Source organism: Bombus terrestris, chromosome 11 (genome assembly GCF_910591885.1).
Source record: "Bombus terrestris chromosome 11, iyBomTerr1.2, whole genome shotgun sequence".
Lineage (NCBI taxonomy): Eukaryota > Metazoa > Arthropoda > Insecta > Hymenoptera > Apidae > Bombus > Bombus terrestris.
In genome coordinates, this window is record NC_063279.1 from 9195505 (window position 1) to 9210744 (window position 15240).

Sequence of the window (15240 nt, forward strand, 5' to 3'; positions counted from 1 at the left end):
TTCCATATTACTATTAATTATCAATTTTTCAAGCTATCGGTGATCAAAATTAAACACGCGCATATCGAATTCGAATACATTGCATTGCACAGTCTTTTTACGCAGTTTACCGTGGCGTGTATACGCTTCAAACTTTTATCCAACTTTTATATACCGGGTGGTCAAAATTATCCTTCTTCTACTGCAGGTAAACTAACCAATCATTATACGTCATCATCTTTACACTTAAATTTTATGCTTCAAAATTATGTCAAATGACAATTTGCTACTCAACGCAATTTAAAAAGCATTGCAAAATTCCCATTGGATATATACATTGAACATATTATTAAATATGAATCGTAAAGGCGAATCAAAAATAAAAAGGAAATAAATAGTATCCCATAACATTTTTTGGAATGCGTTAATATTCTCTAAAGGCGGTAATATTTATTTCTCGCGGCGAAAAAGAGATCGAAGAAATGACAAGTATTTCGAAGTCACCGGTTAGATGACGAGGCGAGGGAAGGGCCCTAGCTCTCAAAGAGCGTGGCTCGCCGAGCGAGGCGTTCCGAAAACCTGTAATTACGGACCCGACGTACATCAAGCGGTGCCGCCAGCCGCCAGCCACCAGCCGGCGAGGTCTGTGTCTTCCGTCTCCCTTTTTGCCTTTTTCTCTCCTTCATCGCTTTCCTCGTCTTCCCTCTGCCTTTACCTGCGGCCGTCCCGTTCGTGCTTCTTTCTTTCTTCCTAACCTCTTCATCCTTGTCCGGTGCACGTTTACTCGTTCACTCTTTCGTTTTCTTTTCTCTTTTGTCTTCTCTTTCGTTCTTTCTGTCCACTTTGAGCGGCCTCCCGCTTCGACTCCGACAGCGGTCCACCTTATTTGACCCTTCCCCCCTATACGCGTCCAAAGGACTCTCCGATTCCTCTTTTATTTTACCCTCTTACTTTACTTACTTACTCACTCTCGGTTTCTTTCTGCCTCTCCACCGTTTCTTCATCGTCTCTTTCTTTTTATCCGCCTCTCTTCTCTGCCCTTCTCTTACTTCTCTTCTTTTTCACATCTTAGATTGCTATGTCGGCAATCGCGCGGCTCGCTACTTGGAATTATCCGAAAAACAGAGTACAGCAGGAAGGAAAGAACGAAGGGAGAGGGAGAAAGGGAGAAGAGACGATGAGCGACATTTCTCGTCTCTTCTTTCCTCGTTTCTCTTCTTTCTTTGTTTCATTTTCCTCCTCAGCCACGCTTCTTTTTCTTGCCTCCCATCCCGTCACCTTTGATTTCGTTGCAAGGTTCGTGCACCGAAATTCCACGAATTTTCTCTGGTCCTCCTTGGTACCTTGCAGTGCCTTCTGCGACTTTTCGTCGCTCCGTCGGTAACGTTGGTAGCAACGCAATACTAAAGATGTAGTATTCCATGCATTCGATCATTTCTTGAGAAAAAAGATCTGCCGCGTTTAAAAGGGGCAGAGCTTTTGAAAGATATTAGCGGAGTTTAATAAGATACCGGCAAATTGAAATGATTGGTTGGAAAAGCAGAAGCGCAAAGAAATCTGAGTACGGCACTGGGCAATCCGAAGCTCCTCAAACGAGAAAAGCACACACGGCGCCCATTCAGCTAACCCTTTCAGGTTCTCTCTCGTTCCTTCTCAGTACCTGTAAGTTTTCTACCAACCCACCCAGTCATCCTCCTCATGCGTCACCTTCTTCCTCCTTCTTCCACCTTCGGGTTTCTCTAGCTATGTGCTTCGACCTCGGGTAAAAATCTCTTTTACGCGCTCAACCGAGGAACTCTGTCTCAGACGACTCTATGCTTTTCTTACGACACCATTTAAATTTCCACATGGCTTTACAGAGTATAATTCGAATTTTTTATCTTTCTCGACATTTTCGTTCGTCCTTCCTCCGGTCGACCTTCCTTCTTTCCATGCAGCAGTTACAAAACTTTCGTTAACACGGTCGCGAACAGATTTCTCCCACCATTCCGGTGAAATTTTATGAAAACATTTCGGAAAAGACTGAGTTCGGAATATAGAATGAATTAAGAACGTATTGGGAAAGGTTTATATATTTTACTCGACTGTACGATATCTGATGCTCTACGAATTATGTTCTACTTTTTCTTTTTTTCCATCGTACTGGTTTATATTAGACGTTAAACGTGAGTGCAAAATGTGTACAATTAAAATTAAAATGTAATATAATTAATGCTTATATTGGCAAAATTACTAAAAGATTAATTTATTAAATTAAGGATTGACCAAAGGATTGTGTAATTAAAAAATTTTGACTTTTAATTTCTGATGTCTATAACACTAATTAGAAGAATTGTGATCAAAAGCGAAAAAAGACAAAGGAACGTGAAATGTAGCTTGTAATTTTTACTTTCAAAAATCATTAGCAAAATTTTTGTTATAGATAACAAGTGAGGTAGAGTACGTTGAGCGGAGTGCCTACGTTGCCACTCTAGACCCTCACGTTGATTCGTTAGCTTTTTGCCTCCACGAGCTAAGGGAAACCAGAAATTAATTTGGGAACTCGTCATTACGACTAAATAAAACGTCCGTTAGAAGTACTAACGCGTTTCAGAAATCATGTAACGTGTCTCGAACAAGATTAAGAATCAATCATGTTCAGGAAATACGAAAAGAGATTCGCGAGTTTTATGCTTATTTGCAAGTTTTTTGGCGGGTGACATTTTGCTTTCGTTTCTTTAAACTAAACCACTTTCGCTATTTAAATGACTCAAATTACTGCGAGACTTTCATAAAACGAGTAGAAATAAAAATTCATGTAAAATAAAGATAAATTCAATATGAGTATATAATTTCATTTCCAAATAAGCTTTCCCATCTATCAATCTATGAAATTCATGCCCCCGACACGTGGAAATCGAATGTCAATAGGATCGGTACGTCAGGGTTGCTCAGTAATCAACATCCAGTAAAGAAGCGAAATCTCTTTATCAACAGAATCTAGGGATATGTCTCGACAATAACACGGAAAGGTACATTCATTTCAGTTCCTATCTCATACCGACGCACATTGACTCCCTTTAAGACTAAGATTAGAAAAAAAATCATTCATGTAACCTAACCTTACATTATGCAAAGTTTCAAGAGCAAACCATAGGTACGACGCATTATAATGTTCAACGTGTATATGACTTCTCAGAAGTGTTAGGCACTGTATATCTTATTACTGAATATCTAGTCCAATTATGGATTGACAATTAAATAATGAAAGCACTGTTATCAATATTGGGACAGGAATGATCCCAATCAGTCAACGTTTCAAGAGCAGATCGTAGGACATATGATACTGTCCAATGTATATATGAGTTTCCAGAAGTGTTAGGCATTGTATATCTTAGTATCGAGTATGTATACGATTATGGATTATCAATTAAATAATGAAAGCAATGTTATCAATGTTGAAACGGAAATGATCCCGATCAGGCCATAAACACGGCTTCTAAAGTCTTTTGAAGTACCGACAAGGATTTGTTGGTGAAAGACCGAGCGGAAACGGTCAAAGGCGTGTCACCGTTATCGCCAGATGACTTTATGTAGTGGTATTATGCCTCGCGAGCTGCGAATCTTTCAAAGAAACTTCTAAGGGACCGCTCGGCCGGCAGCTACACCGACCGTCGGTCGTCGACCGTCACGACCGCTGCGACCGTCGACCGCCGACCCTCGACCATCGACTTAGGAGAATGTTCACTGACGTGTCAAGATTCCTCGTCGCCCCGCCTTTCTCTTCTCAATTCCGATTGACCTTCATTCACCTCCCCTCTCCCTCTCCTCACAATTAAGTATGTGCTTTAGATTATTCCGACCAGACAGATTATTTCGAGCCGGCAAATTTTTTAGTTTTAATTGAAGACAAAATGAAACATCCTTTTTCTAACCTTAAAATGTCCCGTTGTGAATGAGGAATTCTTTGTATCAAACGGATTGTGTATGAAATCGTAAATTATTTAAAATTTGAAAGTGATTTCCTGTTTTGAAGTAGAACAATGAAAATCAATGTCTTTTTAATAGTTAAGATTACACAAATACTCACGAAACTAATATTTAGTAGGAATACATTGTGAGAAAGAGAAAACTTGCGGTTGCATATTTAGAAAAATAAGCCAGTATTAAATTTTAGAGTAAATTTAATATGAAAAATCAAAAAATGTAGCTTTTTTCATTTAGATGCATATTTTTGATCTTTGTCTCTGAATAGTATAATAAAATCAGTTGAATAACTGGACTTTAGTAAACAAAGTACAAATGTAGTGCGCGCGTTTATAGCGGCTCGCTTGGCGCCATTTTATTGTTAACATTGTAAAGCTATTTTAAATAATAATACCTTGTTTTCGGAACGATACATAGATATATTTTCTTCAACGGATCCTCTTCGTATTCACTTTCTGTGAAATGTATCTTATACATTTTAATTAGTATGCATCCGAAACAACCACTTGTTTGTGTCACTCGAACAGTTCACGTGTTACGCGTAAACATCACCCGTGCCAAAATGAAACTGTTCATAATTGTACGTTGCATCCAATATCTTAATAAAGTGACCATGGAAAAATCATACTGAAATTTGTCACGCACAATTTCGGATTCGAAAGTTCGTTTTTATTGCGAACGACATCTGACAGGATGACGGGGAAAAGTCAGTTTCACACACCCGCTTGGAGCAATTGGACAGGAACTAGTTTTCAAATGATTACACTGTGCACAGGAAGTCTTAAGAACGGAATCGTCCAGACAAAAACATTCGAATGTCGAAGCACTCGTGTTTTTGATAGTTCGCTTTAATGTGTTTCCGCACTTATCTTCGCTTTGTTTATGCTTGCATATTTTACCGCGTAAGTAAAACGATACATGAAAACTGCCACAATATGCCACTGCCGTGTAACTAAGAACTAAACCAAATCTGCTTTATTTCTATGAAAGTTGATTAAGTTTTATCACACGTAACGTAAATCACAGCACTGAACACTATTCACAAACATCGATAAGAAATTGAAAACTGAGCCGCGTATGGTCGGTGAAAAATCACAAAGTTTCCGTTGGATGAATCGTTCGTAAGAATCGTGCCTGTGTTTCCAAAACATTTTCATCTGAATGAAACCCATAAAACGTGCCACGCATGGCTCTCGCAAAATATCGAGTTTATGTTTTGGAGCAGACTCGTAAATCGTGTCTGTGTTAACATCGTTGACATTACTAACTGTTTCGATTTTTTTTCAACGTATACGAGCCATTAAACGAATAAACCTTTATTTGAAGCGAACAACGCTTTTTACACAGACGTACATATTACTCCCATAATCCTCCTCGGATACGATATTTTTTATAATCCATACGATAAACTGCTTTTAAATTGTGTTCTTTGCATAACACAGAATTAAGAACTCTATTAAGATTATATAAAGCTTTACAGCTTCGAGAAATGGTAGCAAAACAAACGGTTAAGTACGCAAAGTTAGATTATAGATCGATGAAAAGCGTTCGAGCGATTGTATAGACGTGTACTCTTCGATCGCCGACTCAAAATTTTATTCCGTGAAATCTTTTCGTTCGTACCGAATCAGCGAAACGAGCACAAAAACAGGGGCTGAAGGAACGGCTCGGTTGAATGTGAATACGACAAAGGATGCCGAGGAAGACCTGTGCCCCATACAACGTACACGGTAAGACTGAAACTACACAGTGACCGTAGAGCCAAGGGAGAGCGAGCATTACATATCTCTCTCCCTTGGCTTTCTTCCTCGCTCTTACATCGTTCTTCTTCGTCTTCTTTTCTTCTTGCTCTGCCACACCTCCCTTACGGCCACAACTGCTTGCCGCCCTCTTTCTCTTTCTCTTACAAAGTCTCTCCCTTCTCCTTGTCCCCCTAGCCGGCCAGGCCATGGTGGACGTAGGACAAAAAAGTGGTAGGGTCCAGGTATAAGGGCAAATTCTGAGTTATATATACCTATCCATACTTTAAAACTCGCACGGAAACGCGAGAATTTTCATAAATTTAAACAAGTGGTTAGCTGTAATGATGGGGTCAAAGCATATCTAAATTGTTAGGTTTCTATCGGTGAAAAAAGCCCGAGCGAAATAAGGTTATGCTTGGGAGTCGCAGAAGTTGGTGTTATTGTTGAAATACCATTACTAGCACGATATTAGCAATTACGTTAAAATTGATGGTGAATTTGTAAGTTTGTTATAAAATAAAATGTTTCGAGTATTTCGTCATGTATGAATATGACATTTGTCTCTTAATACTTGTGGTTCTTATCGTCAATAGAGGTAATTTTGAAAGTTTATACACGTAAGAAGATGGTATTACTCATATGTCCGGCAAAGTTGTATTGTTATAATAAATATAATGTAACAAATTGCATCTTTAAACGATCTTAAATAAAGACAGAATTACTCTTTAATATCGTAAGTCTGTTATATCTTTACTGTAATAATTGTTTCATTAACAAAATTAGCGCTATATTAAAAATACAAATCGGTAATTAAACGCCATCTATCGTTATTGAGTTTTACTACTATTGATTTGATGTCATGATCATATAATTAGTCGAAGGTTAAGGTAATAAAAATATTTTATGTATCAAATCAGACTAATTGAATTAAAAATATAAATAAGATATATCAATACATGAATATAAGAAATATTTTATGATTCGTAAATATTTGTTGGGGAACTGAATAAATTAAATGTTCAGTTAAACACGTAAAGACCATGTTGGAGAAGCATAAGTAAAATCGTTTATCGTCAACCGTTGTCTAACCCAGACGATCTCTTTAACTTCGTGTTCAATGAAATTCGATTGAAGTCGTTGCCAAACGACTACTTCCCTCCAGGTAAATTACAAGCCGACGCACTGATTTATCTTATCCAGCCGCTTTAACCACAGATTCGTCGTGACGTTCCACGTTCAATATATAACGACAACTATTTTTCTATTTCCTCTTCGCGTAATGGAAGCTTCTCTAACATCATTGATAAAACTTTAACATTCTTAACCCCCTTATTTTTTACCTTTTCATCCTCATTTAATAATTCGAATAAAACAGAACGCCGAAGTCATAATCATAATTAAGCTGCGTCCCATCGATAAAAACGTCTTTCACGACTTTCTTATCTTCCCGCGAAATTCGACTTTGTACGGTACTCTAATTTATTTAAATTAGAAACAATCGCAAATTTCAGTTTGCCGACGATCCGAACGGTTTAATGGAAATAAAATCATCGACGATAACCGAAAAAAGGACGAAGAATCGGCAAGGCGAGGGAAGAAGAGGAAAGAAAAAAGCAAAAAGGAGGAAAGAAAAAATAGAAACAGAAGGAAAGCGGCGAGAAACGGTCTACCGAGCCGGCGAAAGAGAGAGACGGATTACGAAAAGACCATTTGCGAGCAAAAGTGAGGAACTATATAGTAACGCATCGGTACCACTTGCACAAGGCGAAGCGAGTGAGACGCAGCGATACGGCGTGGCGGAACAAGTGAGAGAGAAGAAACGAACGTACGTTAAAGAGAAAGAGAAAGATACAGAGAGAAAGAGAGAGAGGCAAAATGATAGAGAGGACGGCGCGTAGCGGTGGGGGAAGAAGAGGGAGAATTACGATGAGAGGGTATAAGAGAAGGAGAATCTCCGTTTGATCTTGCCGCCGCACGCGATCCCACACACATGTATGCATGTTTCTGGCCTCTCAATATGGATTCGCATGAATGCACCAACACATCGCGCCAGTTAAAATCTCTCTTCTCTCTCACCTTGCCACACAGTCCTGGGTGCTTTCGATCGACAGTGCACAGCCAGGGCACTCTGTTGCTCTTGGATGTGTATAATAAACACCGTGCGAGCCAACTCAGCCGAGTCGCCTATAATTTCTCGCGGAAAATTATATGTTAATGCGCCCTTAATGGCGTCGTTCGTTAACGGGATCGTTGTACAAGCCCGAGGGATAGAACCGTGCCGAGAGCGCAATTCGATTCGCTCGAGCATGCCGCGAGCAGCGCGCGAGTCGTCATTCAACAGCCTCGTGGTCATAGTTTCTTGTATTGCCTTTTCTTGTCGAATATACACGGGTATATACAACTATACGCATCACACGTGTACGTGTATATGTACAATTCTTAGAAAAGTCTGGGCGAATATCTTTAAAATTGATATTACAATTTAGCGCGCGCACGCGCATGCGCCTTCGTCCGGGATGTGTTTATAAGCGCCCTGCCATTACTCAATGACTGTATTTCCGACTTTGGATAGAAAGGCGACTTTTCCTTTCCTGTTTAATTATTAAACGGTATTTTTTCACGACCGTTGCGGATCTTAGGTGTAAGGTTCTTTGAACAACGATCGTCGTCGTTTCACGAGAATTATTTCTTTTAGAAGCTTTGCTACGCTTTTGCCTGTGGATTGGGTGTTTCGTAGTTTAAACGCTTCGTATCGGATTAACCTAAAAGATCAGTGACGGGTTCCGTTGCGACTAACTGCTAAATAGCACATTAAAAAAACGTGAAATTCTTATATATCTCAAAGTAGTAAGGAGGAAAATAGGGAATGTTCGCTTTTAGTGATTTCATATATGTATAGATTATTAGTGAGAACATTTTATCAGAAATAATAAAATTTCATACGTAACAAGCGGGTAAAGAAGAAAATATTTAAATATGAGTATAACGATTGCTTCTCTTATTTCAATAATAATAGAAGCGAATATTTTATTTCAGTGTATTACACTTTTTAATTTGAAACAAATTAAAACAGCATAAAACAGTTATTCTTCTTCACTCGTCTTTACTCGTCTTTTTGATACCTAACCTAATTTTTGCCTAAACCTAATTTCACTGAATCCACCTTTCTCTACCAGATGTAATCTACTATGCTATTCAGAGTTTTCAAATAGAGCATCAAAGCATTCAAAGCTCTTCGATAAATCTATTATCCTTCTTCTAACGATCCAATTGAACTCCAAATTTATTATCAGACATTCAATAGCTGAACGCGACGTGTTTCGAACATGGAACACATTGCTTCGTACGATATCACGCGTCGCGTCACGTCCCTTCTGACCATCATGATGAGGCATCTGTACCAGTAATTATGTACGATACACAAAAAGTCAGAAGGTTAATCGAATCCATGTGCGCAAAAAATCATTTTATTTCGGGAAACAGGGTGGTCGAAGGGAAGAGCTCGAACTATTCATTCGACCAATATGAACAGTTATGCAAAGTGTTTGCTCATCGGTATATCGCGGTAAGAGGATAAAACAACGATACCAGCCAGTCAGGGAAGCTTCTTTCTCGAAGTTAGTAACGCTCATGACTGTTTGATCGGCCTCTTCGGACGGGGAAAAGAATTTCCCGTGGGTCCACAGCAGTGGAACAAAGTCCTCAAAGAATGAAGATCGCCCAGCTAAAAACGTGGCAAGAGAAGTGGCGCCTTTGACCCTCATTGTCTGCGCTCTTTGCCCGTCGCATGCACGGACTTAAAGGACTCTGTTTATCTTTTTCGCTTTCTTCTCTTCCCCTCTGTCTCATTCGCGACAATACATACATACTCTCCTTCCCTCTTCGCGCCCTCAGCCAGCCCGTATACGCGTAACTACACTCCACGGAGCCCCGTCCCTTTCCCTTCTCCCGCGCTATCAATCATTTTACGTGTAATTCAATTTCCTGGAATAAAATCGATACTTGAATATTTGAGCCGTTCGATCGTGCCAGAGAAGAAATGGACGTTACCGCTTCAAAGTAATTTATTGCCGACTTATTTTTCACTTATATTTTATGTAATTTGATACTTGACTATAAAGAGGCAGTTTCTAAGAAGAACCGGAACTTTTCGCTTTATTATTACGATGTCGTAGAGAATTTTAGAAGCTGCAACATTTGAGTACATTTAATCGTAATAAAATTGGAATAAATGAATATACAACATTGAATATAATAGTTAGGTGTATTTTTATGACACGCATGTTACTTAAAATACTTATAGATATCTTATATTTACACATCATATAACGAATTACGTATAAACTATTTCACATTTGACGATGCAGACGATGCAAGCTGACACACTTGACTTGCGCATAAAACACCAACTAACATGTTCCATTGATGAAGTGTTGCAAGTAGTCGAATGAAGAAAGTAACGTTTCTTTACGATGATCATTACGATTTCTTTGTAATGATTCGCAACCCTATTTAAAAAAACGTATTCGTTAAACAGTCTGAACCTAACAGCGCAATAAGAATCTCGGATTTCCAGCTTGCCTTGCATCAAAGAAGTGCGCTCTAATTGTGTGTGACAGAAAAATAAAGAACGGGAGCGATCACGCGTTTTCATTGTTTCCCTTTTTCTTTTTTTCGCTGTCAGCCAGTCTGCACGTTAACCAATACTCGTGCTACCGATAGACTAACGAAAATCTCGAATAACTGAATCAGACGTTCGCTTCTTACATAAAAAGCCTTGTCTCATTCACTCGCCGCGATATATCTCGCCTATGCTTGTGCACGAGATGTACAATTGCATGTAGATATATTCTGTTTTAGAGTACTTGAGCCGTGATGGCACATCGTATGCACCGATGTATCACCGATGATACATTCAGGCCAGGTATACAGTAACCTCTTGGTCGCACGAGAGATTGACACACAAATTGAAATAAACGAACCGACGACACCGAGAAACTGAATGATAAAACGGCGATGGTGAAAGAATGAGAGCAGAAGTAGCAGAGATGGAAGGGGCCACAAACAGTGAGAACAGTGCTACAGACAATAGAGACAATTATTGCACACACAGACGGAGGAGATGATGGATCAAACGCGGTACCATTTCGGCGCCCCTTTATCTTCTTTCACTTATCTTTCCTTCTCTCCTCTTTCTCTACCATCCCCTCGCTACCACCCCTGCTGAACCGCTTTCCTTTTTTCCCCCGCCTCCCTCCCCCCTTATCGTAACACGTTTCGCGTTTATTTCGCCTTTTAGACTGTTTAACTTTGATACCAGGCACATGAGGAACGCGATTTCAACACGCTTATCGTACTACCCGTTCTACTCGAAATTAACGAACAGAAAACACGCCATTTATATATAACATTTAATACGTTTAACACGTTGATTGGTACGGTGGTCATCGGTGAGCCACGTTATTAAATCTTTTAGAACGTTTACAGCGAGATAAGTTTCTACGAGAATGTTCAACAATGTGAAAGATAATAGATTATACTGTTAGAAAAAGGTGCGTAAATACAATATAATATTTCGTAAAAATTAAACGTTACCGTGTAGTATATTTCTATCGCGGCTGCAGCAGCAAAATATATGAAATTCACGTGGCAGTCAATGTGTTAATGAAATACCGCGGATACCGGGAAGACGGTTCTCGGTACGTTTTAATATGTAAAAAGTAAAGTAAATAACGAAGCTGGAAGTTTTCAAAAGACGGCGCGCGTTTAATATAAATGCGTGTACGTTGACTCTTGGATATCATTAGATAAACTTGCATGAATTTTATGAGTGTTAGTAATTGGCAATTAAGTTATATTAGTTATACGATATTAACTTTATTTCTTGGTTCCGGTTCATTTTCATTTGTCAACAATGTTTAATAATATGTATTTCCTTTGCAAGTATTAATTAGCAGTAAACTGAATTCTTAAGAAGCTCGGAACGTAGTATGTAAGTACGAATTAAAATTACTCCGTAATATTTAAACGCTCGCTTATACGAGCGTCATTAGTTAATTATACTTTTAGAAATTATTCAGAAATATCGTATAGAAAAACAATGTTATGAGATAATTAAAACTACTCCAAAATGAGGAACTTCGATGAATTCTCTTACGTTACTCACAAATCATCCAGAAGCGCATATTCCATGAAATAGGAAAACTATGTTATGGAAGAACATCTCGAAAGAATTAAAATTACCGCGAAAGTATCCAAAGTGGATAATATGATCGTTCATTCGAACATTTATGGTTAGTTAGTAACGTTAATTAATATTACCGATTGTATTATTAATTTGCTATTATAGAATATCTAGAAATGTTTTGTAATGTATATAAAAGTAATGTACGTAATATATGTAAAAAGTAATGTTATACGAGAATCTCTTAAAAGAGTTAAAATTGCTGAGAACCGACGATGATTAAAATTTTCCTCTGTATAGATTTTCTTCCATTACCTTGCCACAATTCATTCGGAAACGTTCCATAGAAAGTAATATTATTAGACTGCGAATACGTATGCAAATTCCTCGAGGAAAAGAGAAAGATAGCCAAAGATTTGTTTCACCTATTAAATATTATAACAGGTAGCACATACTTTGAACATTCGCAGATCACATACCTAAATTTCACATAAATGTGTAAAGATCTTTTGATATCATAAAAGAAAATTGCTCTAAAAATGATCAACGTTGAACAATCGCTTTGTTGAACAAATTTTCCTATTGGATTACTTTAATACGAGCCATCGAGGGAGAGACCCCACGTGGTAGAAAAGCGATACGATGAAAGAATAGGATTACTCGGATGAATGGTTCCTCGAGATGAAGCAGTGGCAGACACCTCTGCGAGGATTACGATTCGCAAGATTTAAAGAGTTATTTCAGGTCATAGGGTTAAGTGAACTACACTGTATAAAAGGGAGCAACGCATGAGCCACCCTCTGTTGTCGTGGCGCATACACAGTTGTGGGAATCCCCTAGCGTGAACCGAAGATTGGAAAAGAGTGGGCGGAGACCAGTTCGTGATCGTGCCGTTTGATACCACGTGCTCGCCGGTGGTTAAAGCACAGGGGAAACTTTACGTTCTCTCATTTTGATATCAAAGCCGTCCCCCCTTTCCAAGGACCTTTAAATCGATGTTCTTTGACATTACAAAGCTTTTGCCTCCGGTAACATCCTCCTCGTCGCCCTGGCTCCTCCATCTTCTGTTATTCTTAACTCTTATTTTTGTATACTACTCTCCTTTGCGTGCGCTGAAAGTGACTGGTAAAAGCTTTCACTTTATTGCCGATAATTGCAGAAGAGGGTAGGGTCGTTGTTCAAAGAAGCTTGTTAGATGCAATAAACGAAAGGTCAGGGAGACACGATCTTTTTTTCGTTCAGACCCTACCAAGTCTCATGGCCTGTGTAGTACACGATCATTAACATTTATTCCTTCTGTTTCCCGGGAGATTGTAATCGTATTAAACGACAGCCGATACGATTGTTCTTCCTGTTCGGTGACAGCTCTTCCTGCTGGAGTGACTCATATATCAACCTATCTAACGTGTACGCTGTGACTCACTGATATAATGTACGAGTTAGAAAAGTTTATAACCCACTTGTTATATTGCAGGTATTAGTTGGGGACTTAACTTCCTACTCGTAAGCGGATTGAGAGACCTTCGTGCAAAATAATTTTGTTGAAACCTTGAACGCTGGTTGATTCTATTTGCAAAAATACTCTACCGCAGGGTAAGGTACTCAATAGTTTTCAAGGTACTCGTGGTTAGGACTGGTGTTAACTCTTTAAATGCCGAGAGTACAATGAAATTATACACGACACGTAAAAGTTGAAAAATAAAAATAAAAATGTATCACGTGAAAATATATTGCAAGTGAAATGTTATGTTAATGCAATGTTTGTTGTTAATCGGAATAAAAAGAAGGGAGTCAGGAGAATTTTCAGGAGACTAGCACAAAATGTTAACGAAGGCGATTGATAGATGTAAAGAATGGAAGAGGAAAGACGAGTATAGCGATGGTGTTAGTGAACGTAAAGTAGCACTGTGTAAAAGACTATACCTGGCACGATTATAAGCGCATACAAAGGTATCGGAGTCGTAGCAGACGTCACATTAGAATTTAAAGATCCATATGCACCATGAATTACAAGTAGTTGAATGCAATTCGCTATTCTAATAGAAAGATACCGTTGGAAATGAGATACGACGTAACAGTGAAACGTTATTCTTGTACTACTGATACTTTAACATGTACTACTGGTACTTTAACAGAGCAAACATACAATTGTAAACGAATGAAATAAAAATTTACTAAGTTCTAGACTGAACTACTTTCACACAACTCTTTGTAGTTCTAAGGCGTTAATAAACGCAAGGAAACACTGCCACATAGAACAGTTTTATTCTTAAAAACTAAAGGAGAAAATTGTTTCACCAACAGACTTCAAATAAAAGTTAAGACTGTAAAAGAGTGGACTGAGTTTCGTTTGCGAACAGTGAAAAACTGTTTTAAAATATATTATTCTTAGAAGTCATCGAAACAATCGCGTAAATTTTGCGCTGTTAACAAAATTCATTAAATTCCAAGAGTTCTCGTTACTTTCAAAATATCAATGAGATCAAAAGAGCAACCGTGACAAAGAATAGTTCCATTCTCAAAAACTAAAAGCATAAATTGTTGTCAGGTACCTACGTCTTCCCAACGAGAACGTCTCTTTGAGAAAGTGAAACGATGTAGACAAGAACTGTAGTTTCTTGGTAAACGTTCAAACATTTATTTCTATAAACTATTACCTTAAAAGTACCTTAGCTCTAATTACCCTACTATCATTATCTCAAACTTGCTAGGGAAACGAGATAAATTATGCTGAATTATGATTCTATTTACAAAAATACTCTACCGTAGGATAAGGTACTCAATAGTTTTCAAGGTACATTCAATATAAATTATGTTTAATGCTATGGGGGTCACAGGTGACCGGCACATCAAGATTAGTAGAAATACATAATTTGAACAATTGTCAATAATTATAAATTTTGTATTATTACCATCGTTACTACAATGGTGTGACGAAATTAATGCAGTATAAAACATACAAAAATAGTTTTATTTATACATGAAATATAGACCTATTATGTGCGCTCTCCACCAGTGGTTGTCAAACATAGGAAAAGCGAAAAATTGTCCTAAGGAACCTTTCGACTTGAAAGATATTTGATGGCAATTAAGGGCCTTGACAGTGAAGTAACAAATGTTAAATCTTGTAACGGTCCTTTAGGATTATTGCAGATCCGAATAAGTATGATAGAGGGACGTGACGACATAGAACAATTATTTAGTGAAATTGCACTGCAGCTGCATGGCGGTCACCGGTGACCTCAGTGAGATAAATTCATTAATGATGGTTATACACGGTAATATATCTCTTGTAGTTAATATTTCAACATTATATGTATCGCATAAATCCATCGTGGCACCATGGCCAAACTTTGTAAAACTGGCGTG

The 15240-nt window shown here is 38.2% G+C and overlaps 1 protein-coding gene across 6 annotated transcripts in view; it reads right to left on the reverse strand.

Annotated features, from left to right (window-relative positions):
• The window catches only part of LOC100642412 (axin), a 32191-nt gene that overhangs the window by 11874 nt on the left and 5077 nt on the right, over positions 1 to 15240 (reverse strand). The window contains exon 1 of one of the 6 annotated variants that reach the window (XM_012313741.3): positions 4340 to 5643. The exons of the other annotated variants lie outside the window; for them this stretch is intronic. The gene's annotated coding sequence lies outside the window, so the exon portion shown is untranslated. Of the gene's footprint in view, positions 1 to 4339; positions 5644 to 15240 lie in introns of those variants that run through there. 6 annotated transcript variants of the gene reach the window in all.